This window comes from Zootoca vivipara, chromosome 12, assembly GCF_963506605.1.
Source record: "Zootoca vivipara chromosome 12, rZooViv1.1, whole genome shotgun sequence".
NCBI lineage: Eukaryota > Metazoa > Chordata > Lepidosauria > Squamata > Lacertidae > Zootoca > Zootoca vivipara.
Genome location: NC_083287.1, coordinates 18,879,896 through 18,906,494, shown reverse-complemented (window position 1 = coordinate 18,906,494; position 26,599 = coordinate 18,879,896). Strand labels below are relative to the sequence as shown.

Below are 26,599 nucleotides of genomic sequence, written 5' to 3'. Positions count from 1 at the left end.
CACTCATATATAATTCAGCCAAAACATGCCATTTCATTTTGGGATTTGTCATTATGACGTACATTGCCAACAGCATTCTTACTAACCAGATTAATTTTTCTGAATAAATTGATTTCAGATACACACACACACACACACACAATTAGCTTAGAGCACTGAATCTGACTAACACAGAAATATAAAAAGGCATCTAATTTGAATCAAGCATCCTTTGGTTTGCTGATGAATAGCAAACCAAAGGCAGCACAACCAACTGCTAACAAAAAGTTATGCTTTCTGTGAACTAATGAAAAAAAATAGTTAGTGAAACACATGTAGCTCTGCATAGCTGGCAATTTTTAAAAAAATAAATAAAAAAGTTCAGAATTTCAGAATTTACAAATTCAGGACGTTTCAAGGAAATTGAGGGGATGACATGGACCCTGGTCCTAGGTAAAGCATTCTAGAACATTCAATTTCAATATCCCTTATATTTCAAAAAGTACTGTGCGTTATCTCTGTCAGAAATAAGAGTGATTGCTTCAACAGATAGGCACACATGTGGAGCCTGGAGCCATGTGAAATCAATCAATCAATCAATCAAAGTAAATATATATATCTGAACTTTGATGGTTCCACATAGATTGAGGTTTCGAGATAGATTTGCGATTTGAAAAGGATATGCAAACTGCACACAGCTTAGTCTAATTGCTACACACTGATATAACTTTACACTAAGTAAAAGGAAAAGCCACTTGTGAATTGTAAATTGGATTTGGTCTGTTCCCTGTGGGATTGTAATACTAACAGTCAAATCAAAGAGTTTTAGCTCCATTTAATCCTTCTACAATCTGCTTCCTCCCCCCCCCCTTCAGTGCAGAGCCACTGAAGCCAAATGGTTCCCAGTGCCATAAAGTCCAGCTGATTTATCCCCCTGCTGGGAAAAGTCAATAGAACAGCCTACAGCCTGATATCCTGCACATCATGCACCCAACAAATCAAAAGGGGTTGCCAACCCTCCAATTCAACCGTGCATGTGTTTTCTGCTGGCGATAGACACTACAGTATGTTGCTTTCATTACTGTGCTTTTCATCTAAGTGCATTAATAACAACTATCCCCACCACCACCAGTGCCACACTTCTTACGGTAATCCTAATTCTGTGCCAGAAGCAAGCTGGTTTTCATTTCCAATTCCTTCTCTGAGATTTAATTTTCAGCTGCATTGCTGTCAGTAGCAGACAGCGGGGAGGGGTGGTGAAACTCACCTGACAGCTGAGTGACTACTACTTACAGGGGAGGGAGAAGGTGGCAGGCAGGGAGAATGGTGTAGGGCAAATGCACCAGACTGGCTCTGCTGGTGCACTTACACTGCGCCATCCTCCCTGCCACCTCGCTCCTCCTCTTCCATGTATACCACTTTGAAATCCTTGAAAGATAAAGGTGGTATATAAATGGAATAAATAATAATAAAATAATAATGCCTAGTCAGTCCATAATAAATCCATGACCTCTAACAGAGGATAAGCAGACTGACCTGGCATGTAAAACTAAGATTTCACTGGGATAGCAGGGTGGGCCAGATCAGTCCCAGCTCTGCCCGACTGCATATTCAGTGCAACACCAGCCTAGACTCGAGGGCTGGGTGAGGGAGGCGTAGCTATAGTCCACCAGAATTCATTACTTATTAATAGGGAAGCTCTTAACCTTGGGACAGTAAATGAATAAAAAAATTCAGCTAAAGGAATTGTTGAAAAAAAATGGCAGAGACAGGTGAATTTACACTATCTGGGTTGAAAAGGCACAGTTACAATTAAATAAACGAAATTGTGAAGAACTAAAAGGCTTTTTTTTAAAAAAAAAGTTGATTGCACTCCCAACTGTTACATTAGCAGTTCAATCCTATGCATGGTTACTCAAAAGTAAAAGGGGTGGCCCACCCATGAGGCAAGGGGAGGCCATCACCTCAAGTGGCAGAATCCACAGGGGCAGCAGATTCCAATGTAAATTTTTAATCAAGGCTGACCCACCCATAAGGCATGGTGAGGCAAGGTGAAGAAATTGCCTCAGGCAGCAGGACCCACCAGGAAAGCAGATTCTATGTCAAACTGGGAAATGGGGGCCATTTCGGAATCCACCTCAGGTGCCAAAATGTCTTGGCCCAGCCCTGTCAATGGGGCTTGCTCCCTAGAACTGCACATGACAGAGCTTTCCAAATTTCCCACATTGGTGTAATGAAAAAAATTCCGGGGCGAGAGACTACTCAACAGCCCAGCTCGTTGGGGTGCAAGTCTATGCGGTCAGTAAAAGAGGGAAGTTCCAGCCAAGTAATTTGGAGCAAAACAGTGGTCAATAGACCACGATCTTTATTGTTGCGCAACAGGTCCCCACAGAAGTAAGAACCCCGGGCATGGGGTGACATCCTCTTTTAAAAACTTCCCTCTTTCCCCCAGAATTCACCTCAAGAAGCATCATTGATACATCATAACTACATCACTAGCATGTCACAAATGGGGAGGAGTATACAAGGGTTACACAAGTTCAACATTAGGTCACTTTATCAGACACCTTTCCCAACACCTCTTAAGTACCCATCACTGAAAGAACAATAAAACTCTTTACATATCCTTGCCCTCAGAACTTGTCTGGAGATGGGCTTTCAGAACACCTGACTTGCTAAACTGCCTCTGGGGATGTCTATTGTTGCCCCTTGGGAGGGGTGCCATGTACGTGCTCTCACGCATGGGGAATTACGGCGGGATGCCCTGTTCCTGCTGCCTACAGTGATTTCCTGCTTCTTGGTTCATGGAGGGAGATGGAACCCAAATTCACTTTTCCTTAAGGGTTAAAATGGCATTGGAATAAGGAGAGTTGGTTCAAGTATGGATTTTTGACGAATTTATAAAGCTAGGTATCTTCCCTGAGCTGCCAAGTCGAAAGGATACATCCAGGCATAATATTTCTAACATTGTAACGCACCCCCCCCCCAGTCATTTCCATAACATTGGTGACATACTTTTTAGATATGCATCATTTTGCGACACAGTAATCTAGTTTTACTAGCAAACCAGAGGTTAAACTTACCCCTTTCCATCACAGGGAGGTGCGTGGGGAGTGTCCCCACAACACACCTATACACTGCAGTCAACACACTAACGTGTCACAACACAGTGTTTGGAAAGCTCTGGTACATGGAATCGCAGCCCAATATTTTTTAAAAACGAATCTATTTAGTTTCTTTTAAAATTCCTGGGACATAAAAGCATTACTGTATTATGTGTACTTGTAATGCAACACTTGCAGTGTTCTGTAATTAATCCTGACAACCATCAAAAGATCAAACTGATGTATGCAATAAAATACCTAATGCCACTTGGTAGGTCACATATTATGACCACTTATTTCAGTCATCTGAGTAATAGCATAAAACAGCTAATGCAACCCCCCCCCCCGGCCCACCCATTCATTCTTTTAGAATCAGTTACGGTTCCAGAGTTCTTATGAAATATCTTCTTTGGATATTTGTGCAATACACAACTTCTCGCTCTCTTTTAACAAAGGTTTAGCACCACAATGGTTTCTTCATATGTTCAATCTGTTAATTGGCTTTTAAACTAAGTAATCAATTGAAAGATTGAAATTAATTCTGAAGACTGAGATCCATAGAAGTGAGACATTTTTCCTACCCATGCAACAAAACTACTGTTTGCATCTTTATGCTAGCCAACATTTATTTACGATGACAATTTCCTCTTAGCCCAGTCAGCTTCAGTGCTGTGTAGCAAGAAAGCTTTTTATTTTAAAAACAAATGTTACTGCATTTAACCTAAGAGACAAACTATTTGCTAGCTTTAAAAAACTATTTTAAATATTTATTTTCTTATCAAATTTCAAATATTTATTTCTTTATCAAATACGCTTTAAGTAGGAAGAAACTGCCACATTCTCTGCAACTTGGAAGAGTCTCCATTAAGTTTTTATCTGCCATCAGTTCCACTGATTAATCAGAAACAAATTTTAATATGCAATTAAAGGTTTAGTCGACTAATTACATTGATTAATCAGCTGAAGTCCTAGTTTTCAATTAAACAGCATGTGGCATATTATTGTAATATAATATAACTATAATATGCTGATTTTAAAGTACTTCAGCTTTCCTCATCTGGCCGTAAGCACTGCATATAGTATAATCAGTAACTCCCTTCCTGCCAAGCAGGCCCATAAATACAATCACAAAGAAAGAATAATGTCTTATCTGGAATGTCCATGGTTATAGCTGACACTTCCCGGTCAGAAATCAACAAGATCACTGAAGCATCTTTTTCAGTTATCACATGCATTGCTGCCAAGCACAGCATCTCTGTAACCACTGATGTTCCAGTCCAGCTGCCAATTCCCCCGAACAACTGTATCTATCAGACTGCTTCACACAGGAGAATTTCAAGTGTCTGAACCAGCAGCAGTATGCAAACAGTGCAGCCATGTAGTTGACCTCTAGAATATCTTGGATACACTTTTGTAGTTGGAGTAAATTAAACATACCCTCCAACATTTCTCTGATAAAAATAGGGACAAATTACTACTACTACACTACTACCGGTATTAATTTTACTATTTATACCTCACTCATCTGACTGGGTTGCCCCAGCCACTCTGGGCAGCTTCCAACAAACATAATAAAACATTAAACATTTAAAAACTTCCCTATAAAGGGCTGGTCGGATAACTCCTTACCCTCCAACATTTATCTGATGAAAATAGGGACGTCCCAAGGAAAAGTGGGATATTCCGGGGCAAATCAGAAAGTGGGACAGCTTCTGAAAATCCAAGACTGTCCCTGGGGGAAAAGGGACACTTGGAGGGTCTCAATTAAATTGTACTGTAAAACTGCAGGAAATAGAGGGAAAGAGAGGCAGCAAGAATCTTTGTTGTACTGCCATACAAATACTGAATATAAAAATTCTGTTGGAAAGAATGGGAGCAAGGAAAGGGCTTAGCTGTCCTCACATAACATCAGGCTGAGATCTTCATCGTATCAGCTGAATGGCATTAACTACAGCAACTGGGTGAAATGAGGTAACGAGAATGTTCAGCATGCCAGTGACCTTATCATGCTAATATACATGTGGACTAATTCATGAATCTATATATAACTTCCAATAGGCAGTGCTTATAGCTACCTGGCCCTACACCACACTCAAATAGTTTGTTCAGTACAATAAGCTCTATTTTCAAGACACAACAACAGAATCAGTAACTGTGTAAGGCCATATGGTATACCAGCTCTGAATCAAAAGCCAAATTACTTCCTTATAATCAATAATAGAATACACTGCTGCTGAGCTACACTGAAACTTTGAAAATGGCCTTTAGAAGTTTACATCAAAGAATCCACATCCATCAAGGGAATAAGACAATTCCCTTGGAAAGGTAAGGACTGCTCTGAATGTATTTTTTTGTGTGTGCACCTTAAGGGCAAAGATTGCCTCTGAGCAGAGTGTGACATCACAGACTAGGACCCAGCATCAAGGTGATCTTCTGAAAATTCAGGAACAGAGTGATCCCTTCTGAAAAATGGCAATAGCTTCCATTTTGTGGTATGATGGATCACTATCCTTCAGCTCATTATAGAGAGAAATTTGTGACAGAGGATCAGGATGTATAATATTTGACCTGGGAGAGGAAAAGGGGAAGAAGGGATGAGAGAAAGGTAGTCAAGATTTCGAATTACATGCCACAAATGTTTTCCTTTTTTTTTAGGATGGTGTGTGCACTTCTGGTAGATTATCAAATACATCCATTAATGGAAGCTTCTACTAAACCAAAAAGTCTTCGATGTATAGGACTCTCCGTTCACAGAAGGCTACAACTGGTTACAACTCACTGAGATGACAATAATATCTAATAACATTGCAGCTCAGTCAGTTCCCCCCCCCAAAAAAATCTACACGTTAAAGTCGAAGGGAGTCTTCCCGATGCTTATGTAGCTTAAACCACACCACTGACACATAAAAGAATAGAACTAGCAGAAGCTGAGTTATCCCGGGATATGTAGAAATACAAAATATCTGTAGAATGGGGAAACCTAAGGGAAAGCTGACTGATGATGGAAACTATAGGAAGGGTGAATAGTTTGGAATGATTGTAACCCTGAGCAGAAGCACTTGATAATGTTGTTACAGGGTCCCACTTGTGTGTATGATTAGGTGTAGTGGATGTGCATCTACATCATCTACATCTACATCTACATCATCATCATCATCATTATTACTGCTAGAGTTATGTTTTCCTCATCCTACATCTCATAATGCGGGTTCTCTATCATAGAGAGCACGATCTGTGGTGGGGGCTAACAAACCACTCCTGAGTCAAAGGTGGGGGCATGAGTGGCCACTGTCCGATTGGACCTGGGCTGTTGTTGGGCAAAATAGCATGTTGCAAGTGGTAAGTCCAACCCCTGGGGTATAAATGGCTAAATGCTTGGTTTCTCTTTCTCTTTGGCTGCGTTTCTGATCCCCACCCTCCCTCCGCTGTTTCTAGGCCTCTGTGTTGACATTGCTGTGCCTCTCAAGGGGTTGCCTGTATTCAGGGGCCTGGTAGGAATTTTTCCATTTGGCTGATTGGCTGGTGCCATCTGTTTTTTTGCCTACTGCATAGCAAATAGTCACAACTTGTAAGGTTGGCAGTTGGCAGTTAGGCATTGGTTATTTTGGTTGTATTAAAGGGTCTTATTGATTATGTTGGCCCCAAGTTTATGCCTGCGTGGTTGGGGAAATCCCAGTCAGGAATACAGGGGCTCTATGCTGTGTCCGTAACCCCAAGGTAGCGGGCCAGGACGGCGTATTGAGGCCCCTGGGAGCCTGAGGGGAGAGGGGAGAGTTCATTGCACCCAGGTCCCTGTCTCTCCCTGTAGGATTTCCCCATGTTGACAAGGCAAGTTATTATTATTTCTGTCCTTAGATGACAGTTGAGAAGCAATGCCTACGCAACCACTCACGTGTTTTGTATTAAATAAAAGTTGTGGCCAAAATTCATGCCAAAAACCATTAAACAAAAATTCTGTCTATGTGGTGAGTTATTTGAGGGGTGGTTTTGGGAACCTCCACACGCAACATGTGGACAGGTTCAATGCTCTGTTCCTTAAAAAGTAAGCTAAAAAGAAAAGAAAATATTCAAAAGCTAGGGGAGGGTGGTACTGTACATTGTACAGATCATGCTGCTTTTCATTTTGATGCTTATTTTACAGATGCATAGTGGGCGGAAATTCAAGAGATGAATATTTCCTCGGCATGAAGATGTAGTGATGAGAAACTTCAACCTGCTCAGCTTCTACTTTTTGTGCAACTGTTAGAAGTATAACTACTCAAAAAGTATAACAACTATTCAAAAATTAAAAAGGAGCCCACCATAGCTGTAAGATGATTTTGCATTTGGAAGTGGCGAGTTATTTGGATTGAGAATATTAATAGATGAATCAGTGTGAATCAGCAGGATTAATCAAACTAATGCATTAATCAATTAATGTAGTGACTGCACATCAAAAGCAAAGCCTTGATTAAAGTGCTTAGCTCTGGAGGAAACCAGATCCACATCAGTGTACTATAAGGGTGTTCAAGCTGCCGGCACTGTCATTAACGGGCTTCAAAAAAATCTCTTGATTGCTTCGCTATTAAAATGTGGTGTGTTCAGAATCCTGTATGTTTGGATGAGGAAACACACACACACGAGAGAGAGAGAGAGAGAGAGAGAGAGAGAGAGAGAGAGAGAGAGAGAGAGAGATAAATATACACAAAAAATATGCCCTGACAACTGATGGTTTTATGCTGGTCTTAAATTGTATTTAGCTGTTGTGTTGATGCTTGTTTTAGATAGATTTTCGTGCTGCTGCTTTTCTATATATAATTGGTATTTTGAATGTCTCCATAAAACCATCTTGAGAACCTAATTATGTGTTTGAGCACTCTGCTACGCTGGGCCTCAAAGCATCAAGCCCTTTGCAGAATAGAGTCCCTAATTAGTGGTTTTACTTCCTTCTTGTTAATATAGAACTCAAATAATATAACTGTGTGTTTTGCTCCAGGCAGCCCAATCAAGGTGTGGAGACATAAGATTATAGTACCAACACTACAAATAGCAAGGATGTTTTTGCCAGAGTGAAGTTGTTCATATTGGAATTCTGCCCCAAGACTGGGTAATTATATTCAAAACTACATCCCTTACCCATTGCCACTATTGCAGAGTTTTCTTTTTTTAGAATAGATGCTGAGGGGGTGGTGGTTTCTAAATACTGTGCACTATAAGGAAGAGCATGTACAAGTGTACTAGCTCCACCCACCATTGCCATCCCTATTGCCATTCAATGTGTTTTTAAATAAATCTTGCTACAAAAACATACAGGTTCAGTTGCTAATGCAAACAACATCAAGGTAAGGCAGCAAAATGGAATGGAAGCTATGAGACAACCAGCAATATTACACATGTATTTGCATGTGCAGAATGTACCGCTCATGTGTACCACTTGCCACTGTAATCTGTGTCAGTTTGTATAACTGCTTTTTTCTATGTAGGACAAAGAGGAGGCAAGCGCACAATTATGCATGTGCAGGATTTGTTCAGAAAAACAACAGTTATCTGAGACAATACTCACACTTTCTATGATGAAATAGGGAGGAAAGGCAGACCACTCTACAAAAATTAAGTGGCAGGTTTTGCACATTACTATATATGGTTTGGCCACCTCACGAGAAGAGAAGAATCCTTGGAAAAGACCCTGATGTTGGGAAAGTTTGAGGGCACTGGGAGAAGGGGACGACAGAGGACGAGATGGTGGGACAGTGTTCTCGAAGCTACGAACATGAGTTTGACCAAACTGTGGGAGGCAGTGCAAGACAGGAGTGCCTGGCGTACTATGGTCCATGGGGTCACAAAGAGTCGGACACGACTAAACGACTAAACAACAACAACATATATGGTTCACACTACAAGTCCAAACAATATTTCTACTCAGAAGTAATTGTGTAATTGTGTGTAATTGTGTATAAAATTGTGACCTCAATATGAGAAATCTACACTACTTATGGGGGGGGGGACTATTTAAAAAATCATTACTACTATCTTCTTTGGACAGGATCGTGAATTTTCATTTTACTGTAATAGCTCAAAGTTCAAAGTTTCTTCAGAAATTAAAAAAGATACTTTAAAGAGCAGAGTTTAATGCTCATAATGATAAGAAATGTTCTTAATTGTAGAAAATGCCTCTTAACCGCAACATTTATCAGTGAAAACCGAACAGCAAACAGTTAAAACCAACAGCATTTTTAAAAAAATGAATATAATTCCTATACTGTATAATATAATTCCTAGCTAATCTCGAAGTACAGTAAAAGCATGTGATTGGCAGTACAGCAACAATAAAAACAAGAGATGTAGGTTTACCTTTATTGCACTGTTATTAGTTCACTGTTCAATGGTAATTAGATTCCATTTTGATACCAAGTCGTTTTTTAAAGTATTTGGTCACCAAATATTTACCGAATGTAACATTTTCAAAGGCACTGCTCATTTTAATGAGAGCAGGCCTTTTAATCTTGCCTGCTAAATGAATTTGATGGAATAAAGGAATCTCAATAAAGGGAGCATTAGGTTTCTACACTAATTTTATGCACTTGCAATCCTGTTATGAAATATAAGGGACAGAAAGTCCAAAGAGAGAGAGAGAGAGAGAGAATGTAAAACCAATTCAATAAAGAGTTTTCATTAGTTAGGAAACTTCATTTAATATGAGAAGTTTAATAAAAGTGGAATTGTGATGTAATGGTAAAAGCATTCCTATGAAAAGTGTATATACCACGAACTGTCTTGAGGTAATATACCACATGACTAACAGAGCAGCCTAGACACAGAGTTACAGCCATTAACTAATTACTGAGCTGTGTTTTTTTTGGGGGGGGGGGGGGCTTCATTATTCCATGCCTATGAAAAAAATCTGTTGCAGGAATAAAAATAAATTACATCATGTTTTCGAAAACAGAGCCTACCAGATACTACCAAAATATGAAAACATCAGCATATTTTATAAATTATGTTTTTTAAAACGTGATGACTGAACGCTTACAGACTTCCAAGTGTATGAATTAATTCAACAGGAACCTCAAAAATCTTGGCATTTGAAGTGGTACCATATGGTTTTTGAGATTTTTTTTTCCTATTTAAGTCTAGCTCACATACTTGCATTTCTAGAGAAACTGACTCTGAATGTAGCAGATAGGACCATTATCAGAAAAGCAGCAATCATATCTATCATCTGTTCAGCTGAGAAAAAGAAAGGTGGGGGGGAGGGAAAAAACAATCTCCACTCTTCGTTCCAAACAACTTATTATTGTGCAGTGGACCCTCTAGTTACGTACCACTCTGGATTTGTAACTTTCAGGTTACGAATGCGGCAAACCCAGAAGTGTATACTTCTGGGTTTCACCACGTGCACATGCGCTTAAGCGCTCTGTGCACCGCACGCAAAAGTGCTCAATCACGCCGTGCGCGTGTGCAGAAGCGGCACCTCTGCCTAAGGACTTTTCAGATTGAGGACAGACTCCCGGAACAAATTTAATTCGCATCCAGAGGGTCTACTGTACTTGATAGTTTTCTGATTAGGCTATAAGCAACTGGATCAACAGTGGAAATTTTCTCCACAGCACCTGTTTGCACATGCAGAATACACATATGAAAACCCTGATGCTTTCACATATGTCCTTTAGCTACATATTAGTTTGATATAGGGAAGTGAACACTTAGAAACCCAATAACAGGCTTTGTGACCCAACTTGTAAAGAACATAGAATCGGATCCATCCAAACTTAGCCATATTTAAGTCCCATTGTCTTAAGTACAACTAAACTTTCTATTTGGGGCTTTTTCCCCAGCCAGAACCTCTTTTTCAAGAAATATAGCACTGCCTCTATCCATAGCCACATGGTTTTAGCCTCAATTCATATGCATACTGTAGTTTCTTTAGAAATGCTCCCGTTTGATATATTTCCCTGTTAGTATTTCACGCCTCTGATGCTGCACATGAGATTGGTGTAAATCACATGCCTGTCTGGGAAGAGCGTGGGAACGGAAAACTGTCTTATCTCTTCAGCCATATGTACTATTTGTACTGTACTTTTGCTTTTACTTCTACCTGTTCTTCTCTCGGAACTGTAGAGAAAGAGACACCATGATTCCTGTGTCTGTACATAGTGTGTAAATAAATACATAAATTAGCTCTACGATGTCTCATTGTGTGTAAGGTAAAGGTAAAGAGACCCCTGACCATTAGGTCCAGTCATAACCGACTCTGGGGTTGCGCGCTCATCTCACATTATTGGCCGAGGGAGCCGGCGTATAGCTTCCAGGTCATGTAGCCAGCATGACAAAGCCGCTTCTGGCGAACCAGAGCAGCACATGGAAACGCCGTTTACCTTCCCGCTGTGTATTTATCTACTTGCATTTTGACGTGCTTTCGAACTGCTAGGTTGGCAGGAGCTGGGACCAAGCAATGGGAGCTCACCCCGTCACAGGGATTCGAACTGCCGACCTTCTGATCAGCAAGCCCTAGGCTCAGTGGTTTTTTTTTTTTTTTACAAAACTTTATTATGTACAGTCGATACAATAAAATGAGTAATGCATCTCTAATGGTTACATTGTTCTTATTCCGTTCTCACCCAATTATATCCCCTCAAATCCCTCCCCCCCCCTGACCCACCCATTGACTTCACAACCGTTTCTAAACTCATCCCACTATTCCTTTTGGTTGTTCTGCATACCTTGCTCTACGATTTTATGATGTTACATAATTTCTTTTAAACTTTCTTTATATCCTTGTTTGCTAGCTTTAATTGTTAAGGAGCCCTTTAAATATCCAAAAAAATTTGTGGAATTTCTAACTTTTTTTGCAAATAATTTAGAAATGGTTTCCAATTGCTTTTTGATTCTTTGTTTTTTTTACTACTGATTTCATCATATTTTATCGCCAAATTATAATAGTTAAGAAGTTTTCCTTGCCATTCTTCTTTGCTGGGGGCGCTTGTGGTTTTCCAGTTTTTTGCGATTAGTGTTCTCGCGGCGGCCGTCGCATAACTGACACAGCATCTGTCACTGGGCTTGATATCATTGGGCATCATCCCCAAAAGGAATAGTTTCGGACATTTCTTAAATGAGTACTTCAACATTTTCTTTAATTCCCTATAAATCGATTCCCAATACACCCTGATTGTCTTACAATTCCACCACATATGTATGTTAGTTTCTACTTCTTGGCTGCATTTCCAACAGATGTTGCTTGACCCCGGGTAGAATCTGGCCATTTTAATTGGTGTTATGTACCATCTGCTTTGCATTTTTAATATATTTTCTCTCAGATCGTAGTTTGGTGTGAAATAAAGATCTCTTTTCCAAAGACTTTCCCAGTCCTTCATTGTTATTGGTTGTCCTATGTCTTGGCTCCATTTTATCATATATTCTTTAGTCATTTCCTCCTCTGTTTTCCATTTTAAAATGATTTGATATAAATTTGATATAAATTTATCTTTATTTACCAATAATATTTCTTCTAATTTGGATGGTTCTTTATTAAAGGAAGGAAGGCTCATGAGCAAAGTAGATTGAAAAATATGTTTAAAACGCCAAATGTGAAGGCTTAGAAAATGGCAGGTATTAAAGAATTGCCCGTGTTTATTGCTGCCATGCTATTTTTATGACTTGTATGAATTCTTTATGCTTCAAAGCATTATAAGACATCATAGTAAAATAAAAAAATATAAATGTTGATTTAATAAAGCCTGTGGTGTTGTTTTTTTAAAAAAATAAGTTGTACATGCTAGGATGTCTAAAACATCCGTTTTGACACTAGGTTATACTTTGGATACTAAATAAAGATTTGTGTTGATATGTGAGATTTGTGTTAAAGTGCAATACTTTATTCAAGCTTAGAAATACAACCCAGAAGACTGGGTTCTGATCTTATAACTTTCAATTTAACAATTCATAAACAAAGACTAGGAGTTACATGAGACAAACCTGGTCAGTTACACAATGAAATACTTCCTGATTTATATCCGTAGCAATGTATATGTACATGTTATTTACAAAGAAAAGTAAAAATATTACATAGAGATACACATACAGAATCATATATGTGCAATAGAAATACACATATAGAATCATAAAATTGTAAGGGATCTTAAAGATCATGTAGACCAGGCATGGCCAAACTTGGCCCTCCAGCTGTTTCGGGACTACAATTCCCATCATCCCTGACCCCTGGTCCTGTTAGCTAGGGATGATGGGAGTTGTAGTCCGTAAACAGCTGGAGGGCCAAGTTTGGCCATGCCTGATGTAAACCAAGCCCCTGCTCTAGGAGGATACAATTACAGTGGTACCTCGGGTTACAGACGCTTCAGGTTACAGACTCTGCTAACCCAGAAATAGTACCTCGGGTTAAGAACTTTGTTTCAGGATGAGAACAGAAATCACATGGCGGTGGCATAGCAGGAGTGGGAGGCCCCATTAGCTAAAGTGGTGCTTCAGATTAAGAACAGTTTCAGGTTAAGAATGGACCTCCAGAACAAATTAAGTTCTTAACCCGAGGTACCACTGTACAGCATCCCTGACAGATGGCATATAGCCTCTTCTTAAATATTCCAACCAAGGTATTCAAAATGTGGACTAAATTAAATCCTTGAATATCATAGTCAGCAGCCAGCAGCACATAAAGCTGTTTCTCTCTTCGGCATTCAGTGTGGGTCTTTATCCAGACAACACAACGCACTAAATTTTCTTATCTCAAAGCCCTCTAGGAATATGCAAAAAATCACTCCCTTATTTTTGTATGTAGGGTTTCTCTTCCAAAGTGATATGCCTCCAATAATTTGAGTTCCCTTTTAGAGGAAATTATGATACAACTGCAAATAATATTAAAAGGCATCAGCAGGATTTAAATGTTGTGGCAAATTGTTTTAATGTGAACTAATTTAGGCTACCTTAAGCAGATGCAACAGAGGACAGGTCAACTGTACTTCTAATAGCTGTATAGGAATTTTTCAAGCTCATCGTATCACAGTGCTATATGAGTAAACAGGGAGTGGAGAAGCAACACTTGCAAAGGGGTATTTTTACCTTCTAATGGAAGTGACCATGGGGAAAACTGGCAACCATAACTACTTAGTAGAACTGGGATAACGGAGTTTAAAATCCACTAGCACTCTTCCAAATGAATGTCGTTTACATATTCATGCTAGGACAATGTAATATCACCACACTGAATGGATTGAAATGTATTTTGATCTATCACAAGGTCAAGTGATTTACAAAAGGGGGCTTTAATGCATTGTGAAATGTGATATTTGTGCACGCAGGTAGGAACACAACTGACTGTGCAGCTAGCTATTAAGTGGAAACAGCTGTTTCCAACCTCTAGGGAAACCTCACACCTGACTTCTGATTAATATTCCGGTTCCACTATACGCAGGCTAGAGTTATTGTAATGGACACAAACATAATTCATTTGGAAACAGAGTGAAACAAACTAAAAACATGCAAACCTCTGTCGTGTGCTCAATTATTACTGGTGTGGGAAGGAGGGGGTCTGGCTACAATCCAGTTCCCAGCAAAGGGAATTTATTTGTCCAGTCAAATTCATTACCTAAAGGATAGCTTCCAAATACATTGTGTCATCACCACTGAATGTTATTTCTGAAGAATACCAACTGCGTATCAAATTTGTACTGGTATGAAGAGTGCTTAGGAACAAATTGTTTTTGTTCCACAGACAGAAACATGCAAGTATCATATGGGTTTCCTTCCAGGTAAAGTAGAAGCTCCAGCAGATTGAGCGGACAAGACCAATAGTGTTAAGAAGATGGTTTCTGCACGTGCTGTAGATGGAAGTGAGGGGAAGATGGGGCTTGGGAAGGCAGCCCAACTAAGAGAAGGAAAACTCTGATCCTAAACATCTGCTGCTTTGCAGGACATCTTCAGGAGAAGAAAGGGCTAAGGAGTAAACCCTACAGAAGATGGCTGGATGGCTCCTTCTATGTCCCCTTCGCCAACTCCTGAATCCAAGCTGGTGCCAAACGTATTGCTCTGCTTTCCTATGGATCACATCAGCGAGGCCGAAAGTGGAGTCGTCTTGTCCGGGGTAACCCAGGACCTCCATGCACCCTGCTCAGGCTTGCACCCCAGGCAGGTGACTTTGGTGCTGCTAATGCGACAATTTGATTTCACCCTTGGAGGGGGCACTCCATTGTCTCTTGAGACAGACAGATGCCAACAGTAGCTGCATATTCCTGCTAATTCAGGGGGTTGGACTAGATCAGGCATAGGAAAACTCACCCCTCCAGATGTTTTGGGACTTCAACTCCCATCATTCCTAGCTAACAGGACTAGTGGTCAGGAATGATGGGAGTTGTAGTCCCAAAACATCTGGAGGGCCGAGTTTGCCTATGCCTGGACTAGATGATACTGCAGGGCCCTTCCAACTCTACAATTCTATGGTTCTATGGCAGGCATCCCCAAACTGCAGCCCTCCAGATGTTTTGGCCTACAACTCCCATGATCCCTAGCTAACAGGACCAGTGGTCAAGGAAGATGGGAATTGTAGTCCAAAACATCTGGAGGGCCGAAGTTTGGGGGTGCCTGTTCTATGGCAAGTTCTATCACCAGGAAGAGTTCAGCATCCAGTGGTTTTCTCAATGAAGCCTGGAGAGAAATAGGAAATACTAGTGGTATAAAAGGGGGGGGGGAGGACAGGAAGGAGGTAAGAAGGGATGACAAAGAAAAAAGGAAGGTGGAACACACAGGAAATGGACCAGGACTTATTAGAATTCAAATAACCAGAGTGTCATCTTTCACCTTAATGTTACAGCTTCACAGCTGTGGCTGAGATGTAAACAATTTACTGATGACCACACAATAGCAACAAGACTGGAACACAGGTCTGTCATATATCCTTCATTTTGCTAGACTAGACTTGTTCATAGGTCCCACAACTTTTGCAATTGGCCATTTGTTTGGGGGGGGGGTTAAACACGAGACCTGGTGTAATATATCTATGGGGAAATATAAAAAGAATAAATAATAACCTTTTCAGAACATCTCCCAGCACAATCTCTCTCTCTCTCTCTCTCTCTCTCTCTCTCTCTCTCTCTCTCTCTCTCTCTCTCTCACACACACACACACACACACACACACACACTGTCATCATACTCATTTGTAAAGTATTCATTTCTTTCAAATCATTATATCATCCTGAGCTGCCCTACATGTGGAAATGTTATGAAAATAAACTAGGCAAAGCTGCTAAACGGTGCTCCTCCAATAAGCAATGAAGATCAAGCCCTGGGGTTGAATTTTAAACTATTTTTGTTCTGCGATACATCATACACCAATTGCCCTGGAGAGCTGCACAAAGCAGAGTGAGAAATAATCTGGAAATGTCTGCAGATAATTGTTTTAACAACAAGAAAAAGGAGAGGAGGAGGAGGAGGAGGAGGAGACCCATAGCTCAAAACCAACAGTACCTTTAAGCCAAACACTACCCATGGGAACTAAAACTGATGATTCTGTTAGATACCCAAATGTATGGTTATTGTATTCTAGAGAACAGAACATCTATGTCATTATGGATGTATACATGAAACGTGTATAATAGGCTTTGGTTACTCTGAGCTTCTGAAACCCCGCACCAATAAATAACTTCTGTGATGAGACCAAAGTTTGAACACTGCATTATAATTTACACATTGCACTTTAATGGGTTTTTATTGTGCAGAATCTTTCATTCCTTTTACTTTTCGCACAAGCAGGGAAAGAAAAATTGAGACTTGTAGTACATTAGGCAGCAACAAAGATGAAAGTGAAATAAGTGGTGGGAACTTGCAGGTACAGTACCTGTCCTATTGCTTAGAAGCCTCTACAAAACCATTCTTTTTTTCTTGGGACTATTTATGTCTTAAGGGCTGGCACCACTGAGCCTTCGACACAGTGCTGAAAATGCTCCCCCTGACCCTGACAACTCTGCTTACTTTTGCATGGGAGGGTGTTAAGCACCTTCTCTCCCAACGTCACCTCCTCTCCAAAACTAAGGGCAGGACACTCTTTTGTGTGAGGGCAGCAACAGCACACCCTCCTGCTGGTCTGTATCCACTACCCTCCCTGTTAGGACCCCAAAGCTATTTCAACACCACTGCTTTTGAGCTTGACCCAAGCTCAGCTCCCATCAGTGTTCGAAATTAGCCAGGCCCAAGGCACATTTTGCACCTGCCTATCAACCACTTGTGACCAAGTGAAGATGCCTGGGCACCAGGATCATTGGGTCATGGGTGCATGCCTGGGGATCATTGAATCTAGGCTCTTTCCACACACTAATACCACATCCTGTAGAATTCTATCAGAAGAAGAAGAAGAAGAGTTTGGACTTCATACCCCACCTTTCACTCCCCTTAAGGAGTCTCAAAGCAGCTAACAATCTCCTTTCCCTTCCTCCCCCACAACAAACACTCTCTGAGGTGTGTGAGGCTGAGAGACTTCAGAGAAGTGTGACTAGCCCAAGGTCACCCAGCAGCTGCATGTGGAGGAGCGGGGAAGCGAACCAGGTTCACCAGATTATGAGTCCACCGCTCTTAACCACTACACTATGCTGGCTGCCAGTATCAGTAATATTTTATCTGCATAATCAAAATGAATTTCAGAAACCAACTTGTTTTTTTCTGTGCAGCCTGAGCAGCAGCAGTGAATAATGTTATAGTTAATTGTTGTAGCTTGTCTTCACTTACCCCACTCCACTGCCCTGCTCACAGTTGTGAAGAATATCCTTACAATACGAGTTTATTTTTATTGTTTTTCAAAAAAGCTTTTAAGCATATGGTCTCCAGCCTGTAGTCTGGTGAACTCTACTATGTAAACCCTGCTGTATGTCTGTCTTTAAAGTATTAATAACAACAAGAGTCCTGTGACACCTAAAATGGTGCAGGCTTTCTTGGACTACAGCCCGTGTCATCAAATGCACAATGTAAGATATTAATAAAGGAAATCCCTGACTAGAGCCATATTTCAAACACAAGATCAGTCAGGAACACTGAACCTCTACTGCCTGTTTCTAAATATAAATACTACATGTTCTATAATGTTTATAGTTGACATCTCGCTAACTGTTCTAAACTCAGACAAAGTAATTCTTAGGTCCAACATTTTATTCCCTACTGAACATTAGGGCATCATGATGAGTCCCATGTCTTCATTTGTGGCATGCTTTGGCCTTACCAAGCTGGTGAAATGGAGGTGGGGAGGGACTTCACCTTGAAAAAAATAGTCAGTAGATTCCTGCCAGTAAGTGCTCTACCAAAAATTGATAAATGTTGGTTTTCAGGAGAGCAATAATAGAGCAATGCAAAGCATGTATTAATTAGTAGATGCATAAAAGTCAACATGTGCAACTGTAATCTGGACTTTTAAAAATATTTGAACCACTAATTTCTAATGGAACAAACAGAATATAGTCCAGCTCAGTTGCTTTTGTCCTTTTGATTCTGGAACTCATTCCTGAGCTTGCTCTGCACAAATGCCAGAATGCTTTATTTTGTTTCATCACAGATTATTTGGTTTTATGGCAACTACAAATAGATTACTTCATCATCAGGATAACAGAGTACCAAGTTTCAGCCTCTCAAACTTGTTTTGATCCTTTTAAATGAGAGGGCTATAAAACAGAACGGTTAAGCATGCCACCTGTCAAGAAGCAGATAGACTTGTCTTTCATTTCAATCAAGTATGGTTGGTAACTTAATATAACGTATCTGCAAATCCTCAAGAAATTTAACTGAGGTTAGAAGATAAAGTACAACAAGTTAATGTGCAATAAGAATCTCTTTGTGCCGTTTGCATGACTACATGACTTCAGCGTGACTAAGAACGTGAGCTGGTGCTATCTGTTCCCTTTATAAGTTACTGGATCATTGAAAGTCTCTCCTCCCCACCCCCAATGAAAGGGGGGGACAAGAACAGGAGAAAGATTTGTATCTCATGCAGTATAGCTGATTGCTAGCAAAAATTCCAGCCACGGTCGAAGTCCTATGAAACACATATTTAATATTCATGCTTATTTTTCTGTACAGGATTACAGTGGGCTATGTCCAACTAAGTTCTGCTCAGAGTAGTCATGTCCATTAATTTATGTGTGTCTACTCCAAGCATGACGGACACTGAATTTAACCGAGTATCTATACAAATTACGTTTTCCTAGAAATGAGTGGAAAATTTATGAATGATTATTAGACTTTGGTATGAAGATACAACTGGAGGTTGTCTTTTCATCAGTGTTTTATGGCCATAAAACCATGGGAATGTGATTAATGGTTATCAAAACCATTAAATTATTTAAAATTATTTAAAAGAATAGCTAAAAGCTCTAGTTTGTCAGTGCAGGTTGCCAAGGCCTGCAGCTTCTTCCCTCTAAATGGCCATGTAAGACCAATTGCCCAATGAAAATGACAAAGTGGATTCTCCTAACAGAGGGTCCATGTTGCGCGCAGCCCCGGGACTCTCCCCAACCAGCTGGGAGGCAGGGCTTTGCCGTGCCCCAACCGTTGGCACCACAATCATGCCACTGGCCTTTAGCCAATCGGCAACGTGATGGGGGCTGGGGGGTTGGGGGGTATTTAATCGGCAGCACGACATGGGGACCTCCTCTTGATTCACGCTGCTGAACACCCACCCATTATTTAGGCTGTGTCTGGCCTTGCTTTGGACTTTGGTTGGTCGCCTATTTTGGAACGGGGGCTGGGTAGGAATTTTTCCAATGTGGCAGATTGGCAGTGGCCACTTGGTTTTTGCCTACCTCCTAGCAATCGTCACAATTGTAAGGTTTGGCGGTTAGGCATTGGTTTAGGCCCTTTAGGGGGGATGTGAGGAGGGGAGGTATGGCCATCACCTGCCCCTCCAATTGATAGGGCATTCCATTATATAAACCTGGGGTGTCTGGATCTCGTCCAAAGCCCAGGGAGGGGCTAGGGCCAAGCCAGGACCCCCAGGAACCCCAGGGGTGAGCACCAGTCAATAACCATTGATGGAGCTCCCCCTGCTGGTTGTTTACCCTTCAGAGGCTTCCTGCACGGTGGGCAGGAGTCAGATATAGTCTTGATACCAATGCCTAAGCCAACACCAGTCACACTTGTGTAATCAATAAAGCTGTGGCCTAAATTTGCCCAATAACCTCTAAACTTAATTCTGTTTCCACTGTGTCTTTATTTCCATGCGGTGGGTTTCGGGGATTGACGTGCAACAGTGGAAGAGCCAGTGGATAGCAAGAGAACACATGAATTCATCATTATTGGCTTGCATAAGTTTCATAGGATTACAGAACTGTAGAGTTGGAAAGGACGCTGAGGATTATCTAGTCCAATCCCCTGCAAAGCAGGAATATGCATCTGTCCCATAAGGGGATCGAATCTGCAACCTTGATATTATTAGCACCATGCTCTAACCAACTGAGTTATGTTTCTTTAGCTTTCATAATTTTTCAGTAAAATGCTAAAATCCTGCGGTTCCTTTACTCTTCCTTTTTTCATATTTTAAACTTCCATGCGAGTTCCAGTTCTTATCAAAATGGCAGTTGCCAATCCAAATTCTTTTAGTATAAGTGAAAATCTATCCATGGTAGTACCTTGGAGCATTTTAAAGTCATATAACACCTATTAATTATAGTGAAAAGTATTTGTGCTATTGTATATTTTGTGCTATTGTATATTTGACCAAAGTGCAGGAGGCAGTGGAAGACACGAGTGCCTGGCGTGCTCTGGTCCACGGGGTCACGAAGAGTCGGACACGACTAAACAACTAAACAACAACAACAACATATTCTTTGGAAGCCATTGAACTAGGAGTTTTTTCATGAAACTACTGTCATTGTATATTAAGTTTTGATTCACTGAAAATTATATATATATATATATATATATATATATATATATATATATATATATATATAATCACAACTAGGATATGAATCCAAGTATTGATATAATTCAGAACCAACATTAAGTAAAGCAAGACTCTGGAGTTGTATCATAACAATGAAAACAATTTTCATCAGACCACCACAAACCACCAGTGGTCTGCAAGCCTCATTCAGGGGATCTACAGCATGCCCATAGCTGCCAAGTTTTCCCTTTTCTCGCAAGGAAGCCTATTCAGCATAAGGGAATTTCCCTTAAAAATGGGAGAACTTGGCAGCTATGAGCATGTCGTGGGTATGTGGTTGAAGATAGGAGACGAAACATCCATCACATTTAATATTCATATTTTAAATTGCATTTTGATTGCTTGTTTCATTTCTTATATATGTATTTTATTATGTTATAGTTTGAATTCTATGAAATTACAATTAAAATACAACTAAAAGTCACTGCAATTGCCGCACCAGGTAGAACCAGTTGTCTGCCAAGACCTTCAGCGATTTTCAAGTGGTCCATGGGAAATAAAAGTTTGAGAACCACTGATTTAGGCACTTGAAAACTTATTTCTAATGAGGCTATGTGAAGGTTGAACTATTATATCCGTGTGAAAAATCGACCACATATATTACATTGCTAAGATACCATTGCAAAATTCCCTTTATGAAAATGTCCCAGCTTACCTTATCTAGCAAGATTTTCCAAATCAGTTGACTATTTGTTAGTTCCTCAGTGCGTAAAGCAAATCACTAGAGATCCTCAAAATCAGCTTTCCACATTCAGCTGCTTCTGGAGGCCTAGTGACTCACTGATGTGTAAATAATTGACTCATCAAGCAAAAAGACACAAAAGCAAATAGATCAATATCCCACTTGCAAACTTGCTTACAGAGCTCAGAAAAACCTCAATTCGCTTTATTTCCTTTATTTCATTCAATGAGTCAATTAACTCTGCAGAGCCCTATGATCTAATTCAGCATGTATAATGATCAACAATTGCTGACACTTTTGATTAAACTTTTAAATTGCCCCTTAATATAATTTAAACATGGGGGCAGGGGCACAGCTATTGACTGAAGTATTCTAAAATGTAACACGCTGACTCAACTTCTGAGGAGCCCAAATAGCCACTTCAGGTGATGGGAACCAATAGCTTTTAACGTTATCTCACATCAGCATCACATGAATTTTTGGGCCCTTGTATAAGGGGAGGATGTTTCAAACGCACACATACACGAATAATCTCATTATGCCACCCTTGTTTTCTATTGATTGCAGGCATTATTCACGTTTTTCTACAAAAATTTGCAGACTTCCACTGACAGAAGGTGCATAGTGGCCCAAAGCTTGTCAGCTAAATTGCTTGCTTGGATGAATTCAGGAACATGTCACCCACCATCATTATCCAGGGCAAAAATCTGGGGACAGGCCAAGCACTAATCCCCTCCACCAACCTCCCTTGCATGCCAGGATGTAGTATGGTATCTGAATGGAAGTGATCCTTTTCCATCTCTTCTTTCATTTAGCCCCAGAAGAATGCATGGAACAGAACCTGCAAAAGATCAGCTGTTTGGGTCACCACTTTGGGAACACTATGAGTGGAAATGCAATGCGTTTATAAGTAAACAACAACAAATAGCTGCTATCCTCTTCTTGCCTGTTTTCCATGCGACTGGTAAAGTTTCATTAAAATGGTGCAGAAATCTAAAACACTTATTGAGATATTTTTCTCTTAAAAATCAGAACTTTTTTTTAAAAAAAGAAATAAATAAAAACATAGCCTTCGAAAGGAAATTTGTTAAAGTAATAAAGGGAGAATGTTAGGATGGGTGCCTGGGGAGACTGTCCCACATGTTGCACGTAAAGGGTAGATTTGACTGTTGAAGGAATAGAAGTGTTCTCATCTGCAGGTAGACCTGCCAAAGCATAAGTTGCTGGTTGCAGTAATTCTTCTTTTCCATGCCCCTTTGTTTCAATAGAATCCTTGCAAGTGAAGTGCAAAGAACAGACACTTTGCCACTTGAATGGTGATTATGTGAGCCACCTTTGTTCTGAAAAAACAACAACAACCAAGCATAAGGGGAAAGAAGCTTAGGGACCAGCCACCAAATGTACTTTGCGTTCACCTTATTTCCTGTCAATACATTTAGACTTTGGTTATTTCTGTGCCTTCGTGTTCTGCCTGTGTTGTATCACCAAATGTAATCAAGCCACTTTAATGTGGTACAAACAGCCAAAATTAAAGCCTCAAGTTCACCCCTAGCTTTGACCTGTTATGAAAAATGTACCCCAAAATGCGTTGCCTTTTAAGAAGGACAGACGCGGGTCGGAAGCTCCAAAATTTGCACTAGGTTCAGCTCCGCCGGGAAAATGACAGAGACCACACGATGCTGTCAGGAAAAACAAACTGATCCCTTTATTGCAGAAATGCAGAAACTACAGCTGTAGGGTCCCTGCCTCTGGAAAAGGAAGGAACCCCGGGAAATGGTGAAGTCCCCCTATATACCCTCCTGTTCATGCATGGAAATCTCTGGACTAGGAGGGAGGGGGAGACAAGGGCGAAGGGTGGGAGATCGGATTAGCTGGGTGCGGAGATGACTTTTCCTTTCAGATGGAGAGATGTCAATCTCTCTTCTCCTGTCGTTGATGGTGCTCCCTGTTGTTTGGCAGGAAGGGCAATCAGTCGAGATGGGTGCAGAGGTGGGGCAGTTCCTGGCGATTTCCATGGGGTGGAAGTCCGCCCGGCAGTGTTTTCCTCCAGGCCATGGAAGGGTGGGCTACGTTGAGGATGGCAATTTATTTGAATAAAGTTGTTCCAGCTAATCCCTCTATTGTCCGTGTGTCCTTGAATGGGTATAGGGTGGTAGTAGGGCAAGGTTCAGGTGGGTTGGGATCATACAGGGTTCATACAGAAAATATACCTGGAAAACATACCTAATGCAGGGATTTCTAATTAAAAGGTAGCAGTCCTGACATATACAGTTCTAAGATATAAAACAGCAATTCTAATACAGAGGCAGCGGATAGAGATTTCATGGTAAGAGAACATATAATAGGCTGTATTATTAACTTGAGTAGAAAAGTTTAACTTTGGATTTGGGCGGTTTCCCCCCCCCCTTCTTCTGGAAACATTGTTTTGTTCTGGGCGGAGGGGAGGTGGAGAGGGGAAATGTGTGAGTTTATGCTAACTGTTGTGCATATGCAGATCCTTAAGCCTTCCTTCAGGCAGGGTCGCGTCCTAGCTGGAGGGGTGGGGCGACAGGGAAGATGGCATTGAACAGGATTCTGGGTATTGCAGCTGTCAAATTCTGTCACCCCTCTCTGTTCATTAATAATGGTGTCCTGCAAACCCCCCCCCCAATATGATTTTATAACAGACCCTACCATTCTCATATGTTGGATTTCTTAATGTATTTGACCTGAGCCATCTGACTGCTGAGCTATCACTGTGTAACACAGTTCCTGACACCATTTACAGAATGTTTTTCCTGCGTCTCTTCTGGGTGATAGCCCAAAGTCTAACAATAAGTATAAGAAATTGGCTAGGGTTGAACATAAAATTATACAATTGAAGCCACAGACCCACAAAAGGTTCATAAGCTGAAGCATACATTTGTAGAAATGCAGGGAAATCATGGAGGAGAATGTGTTGGATCCTTGCTTTTCTTAATCTTTTCTTCCATGTCACCTTCTGTCTTTATGCATACTACGAAAAGAAAAGAAGAATCCCAGCCGAAAAACCCTGTTTCGTTTGTCCTCTAGGATCTTGCCATGCACTGACTACAGCCACCCCCTGAATTTCTAGGCATGTTTAACTGATTGCCATACTTAATGGGCTGCAAAAAGACCCCCTCCACCAAAACACAACCATCACCAAGGGAAGCCAAGAAATCACTTGCTGCTAATGATTGGCAAAACTCCACTTGGCTTGGCTTTTTTCCAGCTTTCCCCCCAAAACTTATTATTGTTCATAATAAGCTTGTGTCTTTTTGAGTTTTTAAGATAAACCAAATGGACGGTGAAATATGCCTCTTCCTAGAGCTGGCCTGTCCATGAGGTAGATTGTGGCAGCTGCCTTGGGCAGTGGAATCCTGCAAGGGTGGTGTCCCCACAGGTGGCCCTGCAGCCACCCCCAAAGAAGGAAGGAGAAGTGGCAGCAGCTTCTGGTGAGATCTTGCAGCTGCCACCACTTCTCACTTCTCCCGTGGCAGGGGGTGCCCCACCCACCTGCCCCCACTGCCATGAAAGATAGGAGAAGTGGTGGGTCTTGTGAGATCTTGCCAGAAACCACATGTCAAGTATAATGGTTGAATTGACACCGAAGTGAAGAATGGCTGGAGGTACACTGTATTGCAAAAGGTTTAACATGTTGCTGTTGTTTTCCCATGAGGCTATATCAAAAGCAGGGAGCACTTTGAGCTCTTGCTAAGTTAATGATTAACTAGCTGATTGTTGTATTTCTGGAAGCTAACATGTGAGTCTTGTAACGTTAGATCATGTGATAAAGGTATTGAGTTGCAAATCTCCATTTTTAAGGGAGCTGCTTTTGTGGCTTTTCTTCCAAACTCAATGGACTGAAGATGTCAAATAAGCTCTTCTGGAGGGAGAATAAACAGCCTGGAGGCAGGAATGTAAGCTGCGGGGGGGGGGGGAGAGAGACCTATGCTTTTATGTGTGTTTGGATTATTTCATATTTTGTAAGATGCTGAGCCTGTGCTGGACAGCACAAGACATTGTATTGGATATTTTGGACATATCATTTTATGTATTCTGCTTTATTTTAAAGAGTTCTGTCAGTAAAAGTTTGAATAATATTTTTATGGGTCTGGACAATGATTTATCCAAAAAGGAGTCATTTCCTATGCTTCCAGTTGCTTCAAACTGTGCATTATTAATATCTGAAACACCACAGCCATGAGACCCTGGTAAGTGAGGCTTCGGTGGAGGGAAGGCAAAGTGGGATTGGTTACCCCTGCCTCTTCCACCCCAGTCTCCCCAGTCCTTTCCTAAGCAAGGAACTCAACAGTTGAGAAGGACCAGAGAATAAGCAGGATGAGGAAGCAGAATAAATGCAAGAATGATCTTGGCAACTTTTCCTTAACTGGAAATGATGCTGCTGAGTATGTTCAGCGAACACCGTTTGGTTGTCCCCACCTCCCTTCTCAGGGGCAAAATGTTACTGTTTGTAAGGAGGGGACTTGCAGGAGATCTGTGTAGCGGTAGACGCAAATTGAATTATAATAAAAAGGGCCCAAATTATTATTATTATTATTATTATTATTATTATTATTATTATTATTATTATTATTTGTACCCCACCCATCTGACTGGGTTGCCCCAAGCCACTCTGGACAGCTTCCAACATATATAAAAAGATGCAGAGACATTAAAAGTTCTGAGATATGTCTCCTCCAAATGAAACTGAAACTCTTAAGGACTTCAGATTTCCTTTACAGCTGAAGGAAGAAAATGCAAGAGGGAGAGAGAGAGAGAGATTTCATAAAAAGAGAAAATCAGTGCAATCGCATGTAAAGGTTTACTGTATTCTAAAGTAGAAGCCAAATATAGGTTAATTCTGATTCCTCTCCACACCCCTTACAAATTCTATATTTTTGGATTCTAGCAGGAGCTCATGAAA

At 40.8% G+C, this 26,599-nt stretch overlaps 1 protein-coding gene across 10 annotated transcripts in view; it reads right to left on the bottom strand.

Annotated features, from left to right (window-relative positions):
• Positions 1-26,599, bottom strand: part of ZNF385D (zinc finger protein 385D) — a 410,947-nt gene that overhangs the window by 292,125 nt on the left and 92,223 nt on the right. The window lies entirely within an intron of this gene.